The sequence below is a fragment of the Oryctolagus cuniculus genome, chromosome 9, assembly GCF_964237555.1.
Source record: "Oryctolagus cuniculus chromosome 9, mOryCun1.1, whole genome shotgun sequence".
Taxonomy (NCBI): domain Eukaryota; kingdom Metazoa; phylum Chordata; class Mammalia; order Lagomorpha; family Leporidae; genus Oryctolagus; species Oryctolagus cuniculus.
This window is the reverse complement of record NC_091440.1, coordinates 34,403,981-34,410,236: the sequence shown is the minus strand read 5'-3', so window position 1 is coordinate 34,410,236 and position 6,256 is coordinate 34,403,981. Positions and strand designations below refer to the sequence as shown.

The window sequence follows — 6,256 nt, the reverse complement described above, 5'->3', positions numbered from 1 at the left end:
GAACTTCTTTTACGCAATTGGTCTTTCAACATAGATAAGCATAAATTTGGCTGGGCTTCTTACAGCAGTAAAATTATTTTTCAGTCTCTCATATTTATATTTTCTTCTGAGAATGTCTAGCTGAAATGGTGACATTTGTGCAGTTTGTTAACAGTCAGCTACATATGTATTGGAATATTGTTATGTAACCCTAAATAGTTTGAATCCCCAAAGGGACAGCAAAAAATTTTTTGGATGACATGTCGTATTTTCAAGGCTCTTAGGAAATCCTCTAAAATAGTCCATCCACTGACAACTGTGGCTTAAAATCCTACTTTGTATTTTTTTCCTTTCTAATGAAGAGCTTAATTAAAATTTTAACATTAAAAAATACAAAACAACCTATGTGGAAACTATTCATGATAAAATTTGCTAAAGAGGTGGTAAAGTGACCTTAAAAAAAAGGTATGGTTTCTCCTTTTGAGGATGCTTCAGTGTAATTTTGGAGTCAGATACACAAACAAAAACATACACAGCAATTGCAAACTGAAATGTAAGATATTTTATAGTTATTTGTCCAATCTTGCTTTCCGACTCCAAGCCATTTTCCTCTTTCCTTTTCTGTAGAAGTAATATTTTCCTTGCCTTTAAAAGTTTTATGTATTTATTTTCATTTTTATTTAAAAGTGAGAGGGGTAAAGAAAGAGGGAGAGAGAAGGAGAGAGGAAGAGAGAGAGAGAGAGAGAGAGAGAGTTGGAGAGACAGAGAGACAAAGTTAGTTTTTCTGCGCTGGTTCATTCACCAAATGTTTACAACAGCCAGGGCTGGGCTAGGCAAAAGCCTACAGCCTACTTCTCAATCCAGGTCTCCCCTGTGAGTGGCAGTGACCCATGCATTTAAGCTATCATGTGCTGCCTTCCAGCATACATGTTTGTAGGAAGCTGGAACCAGGACTGGAGCCAGCACTCATATGCAGGAACTCTGATAAGGGATGTGAGGATCCCAAATGGCTTCTTAACCTTTGTCCCAAATGCCTTTCCTCCTGGCCCTTTTTGCAACCAAGAATGTCAGAGGCCTCACTGAAGATTGGCTACTGGGATCTGAGCAGAACTTCAGAGTGAACTTTTCAGTAACACCATTGCATTTTTTTCTTTAAACCTTGGGTTCCCAATGAGGCGACACTTTTCTTACAATCATGAGTGGAAGGCAAAGAGAACCACAGAGATTACAGTCTGAGTATTTCAGTCCATTACGTTATTACCTGCAGTCAGCTACCGTTAGATTGCTTCCCACAAAAATATCTCCTTGTTAATAAATCACTGCAAATTAAAATCTTTGCTGCTTGAAGCTTAATTCATTCCTAACTGGTATAGCCATCTCAAAAGTACAATCTAGTCTGGGGTTTGGGCATAGTAGTTAAGATTGCTCTACTTGGGACACCTGTATCATATCTGGAAGTCCTTGGGTTTGAGTCTTGGCTCCACTTTCCATTCTTTCCTGATAAAGAAGACCCTGGGAGACAGAAGACGATGGCCCAAGTAGTTGGGTCCTTCCGACTCATGTGGGAGACCTGGACTGAATGTCTGACTTCTGGCTTCTGCCTGGCCCAAACCTGGCGGTTGCAGCCATTTTCGGAGTGAACAATATATGGAAAATTTCTCTTTCTCTGTGTGTTTCTCTGTCTCAGATAAAATAAATATATACTTTTTAAAAAAGTGCAACCTACTTCATTAGATAAATCTATCTTCTATATTAATAAAACTTCTAAAACTTTAAAAAAATAATAAGTGTATTTTAAATTTCTATTGAGAAGTCTAGCTTGTTTTTATTATTGGTTGATAAACCTGGATTTTCTGTCCTTGCTCAGTCCTTCTGCCTCTCCCAAAAGTTATGCAGATGCCTATTGGGTATTACAATCAGACCCATGTCTTAGGTGAGCTGTCACTGCTGAAAGCCATCCTCTCTCCTCTTTGCTGCACTTGCAAGGCTCCCCTTCAGCCTTATGTGGGAATCTCCAATGACAATGTGGGAATCTCCAATGACAATGGCCTCCAAGTTTATTTTGCACATGAGATGCAGATGGTATGCCATGAGCAGTTCAAATTTATTCCCTAAATTCATGAAGCATTATCAAAACTCAGATAAAATATTGCCATGTAAATTGTACTATACAAAATCAGTTCTGGTATTAAAGAAAAGAATATAGAATTTTCTACCATACATGTACACCCTAGAATAAAATTATCTAATTTTAAAATGTGGAAGTTAGTTCATAGATTGGAAACTTGTCTGATGTCTCTGGTTATTAAGCAACATTGATAATAATTACTGCTTGAATATAGAAGAATATATGGTGTTTTCTCTGGAGTTAGAAGACAGTTGTGCAGGATATATGAAAACACCTACTTCTTTTAACTCTACACTTTAATGTATGAAGTTATTCAATATTTTTAAAGTATATTGTGAAGTAGGTAGTATTTCCCCAAATTCATGATTGAGAAAAATGAGTCTAAAGACTCATTCATTCATTCAACAGATATTTACTAAATGTTTATTTTGTTTAAGTGCCAGGTCTGGGAAATAGAATGTTAATAAGACAAGTTTTCTTCTCTCATATAATTCATACTTTAATGATAGAATCAGTTAATAAGCAAGAAAATTATTATAAATTTTATGAAGTGTCAAAAAGGAAATAAAGGGAATCATGTTAGGACTTAAGGGGTAGGCAATAATTTTTTTTTTTTTTTTGTATAAGACCACAGAAGTACAGGTAACAAAAGCAAAACTAGATAAATGGGATTCTATCAAACTCAGAAGTTTCTGTGCAGCAAAGGAAACAATCGCGTGAAGAGATATTTGACAAAATGGAAGAAAATATTTGCAGACAGAGAATATTCTTCAGTGGCCAATTAGCAGCAGACTTGAGTCACAGTGTCGGCTGGTCATTGATGCAGCAGACCATGCTCAAGCCTTCTGCCTCCTGGGGTGGTGCTGTGTCAATTCTTTATACTATACGTGGACACAATTATGTACTACCTCTAAAAAAGAAGTTAGGCCTTTTGAGAAATGGCAGAGACTTTTCTCAGGTCTCAGATTGCTCTTGAAGCTGGATGACAGAGCACAAGTACGAGAGGCTGATTTCTGTCCCCTTCCTCCACTTGGGAGATTGTTACAGTTATTCCAACACTTGGTGATGTGGAAAGACCTCTCTCACTGGTCCCTAAAGCAGGAGTGTTTGAAAACTGCTTTATGAAAAGCAGTAAGTTTTATTTCATCTGTGTGGTACCAGTGTTCCTGGTAGTTGTATAGCAGCAAATTAAATGAGTCTTGTGTCATTACCTCTCTTTTTATGTTTTAAATTGGACTAGGCATTTTTCATATAACAAAAATATTTTCAGGTGAGAAGAAAAAGTATTTATTACAAAGGCCAATTGTGTAGCTAGGTCTATGGCTAAACTAAAGCTCAAAGCAAAATTTGCAAGCCTAAGATCACAGTTTGCAAAGGCCATTTGTTCTTTACCAACAGAGCAGGGAAAGCAGCTGAGCAAAATGGAATTCCAGTCTTTCGGGAGGGTTGTTATAACGACAGGAGTTTGGTATAATAATGTCTATGTGCTCATCCCGATGCTGGGTTACCTCCCTTGTGACCCTGTGGAGCCTGAGGTAATGCATTCTGCACGGTAGCTTGGGTATGAGAAGGTTCTAAGAACTTGCTGACAATTGTGCATTGTGTTTCATTATTCATCATACTGGGGTAATGTGAGTCTCTCTGATGTCCACTGCAGGCTGATCTGAGGCTGCTATTCACAAGGAAAGTCATGAGGAACCCTAATCCTACTTTCAAAGCCCTTCCCGCTGCCACCATTTATTTTCATTTCATTCAGTAGGGGATAATAGCTTGTAACTCCAAACTGCCATCTTGCTTTCTAGAGCTTGGCTCTGTTTTAATCTCGTGTGTTTGTTGTACATAAAGCACCTCATGTTATCAGTGGTTTGGGATATTGGCTCTGGAAAACTTGAACAACTTCAAAGTGTAACTGAGCAGCCAGAAATGGTTCTATGAGGTCAGCTGCATTCCACCAACACCAGAAGCCTGCAAGTATCTGGTCTTGTAAACAAATAAGGGACATCATGTTTGAGAAACAGTTTTTCTCGACCTGTGCAAAATTGATTGGAATGTTTCTGCAATATTCCCACTCGCCTTTTCCATCTGTAGATTAAGGAAAAATTCCAAGACTTTTCAGGAACTGATGCCTTCATTTTCTGATGGGTCTGTGCAACTCATTAAGATTGGTTGATGAGTTACACTAGGAAAGAACATTTGTTAACAACATTTCTAAAATTGGTAATCATACAAAATTGAATTTATATGCATACTGATTCAAGTTTCAGTGATTTCAATTACAGGGAACTTAAATTCTAGACCCAGCTAACAGGATTTAAAAAAAATTATTATTTTTTATTTATTGAAAGGCAGAGTGACACAGAGAAAAATGGGTAGGGAGCTTATTGAAGAGAATTTTATTACAGGGAGTTCTTTAGTCTTTGCAAAACTTTAAATTCTTTAATTACAAGTGTTATTGACAGATTATAGAAAAATAACATACACAAATATGACCTGAATATAAAATCACTTGATCATGTAATGGAAAATCAAGAGTTCTGAAACCTGGAAACTTGGGTTTGGATTTCAGAACTATCACTTGCTTGTTGTTGAAGTATGAGGCACATACAAAATCAAATAAAAGATCAGTGACTTTTTATAAATGATACATATACATATAACCAGCATTTCTGAAATAAAGAATCCGAATTCTAGAAACATCTCAGAAAACACTCTGGTATTCCTTTTGTGTTACTGACCTTTAAGTGTAACTGTTCTTTCCATCTCTAACATCGCACATTTAGTTTTTGACTGCCTCATCATCTTTTTATTTATTTATTTATTTATTTATTTTGACAGGCAGACTTAGACAGTGAGAGAGAGAGACAGAGAGAAAGGTCTTCCTTTTCCATTGGTTCACCCCCCAAATAGCTACTACGGCCAGCACTGCGCTTATCTGAAGCCAGGAGCCGGTGCCTCCTCCTGGTCTCCCATGTGGGTGCAGGGCCCAAGCACTTGGGCCATCCTCCACTGCCCTCCCAGGCCACAGCAGAGGGCTGGACTGGAAGAGGAGCAGCCGGGACAGAATCTGGTGCCCCAATTGGGACTAGAATCCAGGGTGCCGGTGCTACAGGTGGAGGATTAGCCAAGTGAGCCGCAGTGCCGACTACCGCCTCATCATCTTTTCATATGAACATTTATTATGTATTCCTTTATGCTAGTTTATTTTGCTTAATGTTGTGTTTGTGTGATACATTCATGTTGCTGTGTCTAGCATCAATCCATTGGTTTCCATTGCCTACTTGTATTCTATTATACAAATTACCTCCATAAATATACTTGATAGACATCTGGACTGTCTCTAGGTTTTGGTTATTCTTCACTTGATACTACACTTGAGCTTAGCCAAAAGGCCGAGAAGCGATAGGTTTTGGTTATTCTTAATAGTGTTTCTAGAAACATTCTTCTACAAGGCTTTTTGGGAACGTCTGAATGCATTTGTGATTCTGTTTTGATTTTCATAACAAAGTAGCAGATACTGGGTAGTTTAAACAAGAGCAGTTCATTTTCTTACCATTCTGGAGGCTGAACATTACAGACAGGCATCTTCTCATTGTGCCTTCACCATCTCCGCTATGTGCACATTCCTGCTGTCTCTGTCTCAAAGGACAATCTAGCCATTGAATTAGGGACCTGTTTTTATTCCTTCAGTTAATATTAATTACCTCTTTGAAGGCCAGATCTCTAAAAACTGCCACACTGGGTGTTAGGACTTTAACCGATGAATTTTGAAGAGATATAACAGCATTTCTGTGGATTATTTACATATGAATAAATGCTGGGTCATTCTGTGTGAGCCCATTCAGCCTTAATAGACATTGTCAGTTTCTGCATTGGTTGAACCAAGTTGTATTCTCAACAGCAGTAAATGAGAGTTCCAGTTGCTTCATGGTCTTGAGAAATATGATACTGTCTTTTTCATTTTAGCCATTCTGTGTGGGCATGTAAATGGTATAACACTGATTTAATCAGCATTTCCCTGGTAATACTGGAATTTAATACTTTTCATGTGTTTCTTAGCCACTGTGTAAGGAAAGAGTGGCAGGACAAAGAGGAGACAGAACACAGCCACACAGCCAGAACAGATTTTTTCAAAAACCTGAGGTAGCCAAT

General features: G+C 37.9%; 1 pseudogene; it reads right to left on the bottom strand.

Moving 5' to 3' along the window:
• Positions 1 to 5,339: 5,339 nt before the first annotated feature.
• On the bottom strand, positions 5,340 to 5,508 carry LOC127492258 (U2 spliceosomal RNA; annotated as a pseudogene).
• Between the last annotated feature and the right edge of the window lie 748 nt (positions 5,509 to 6,256).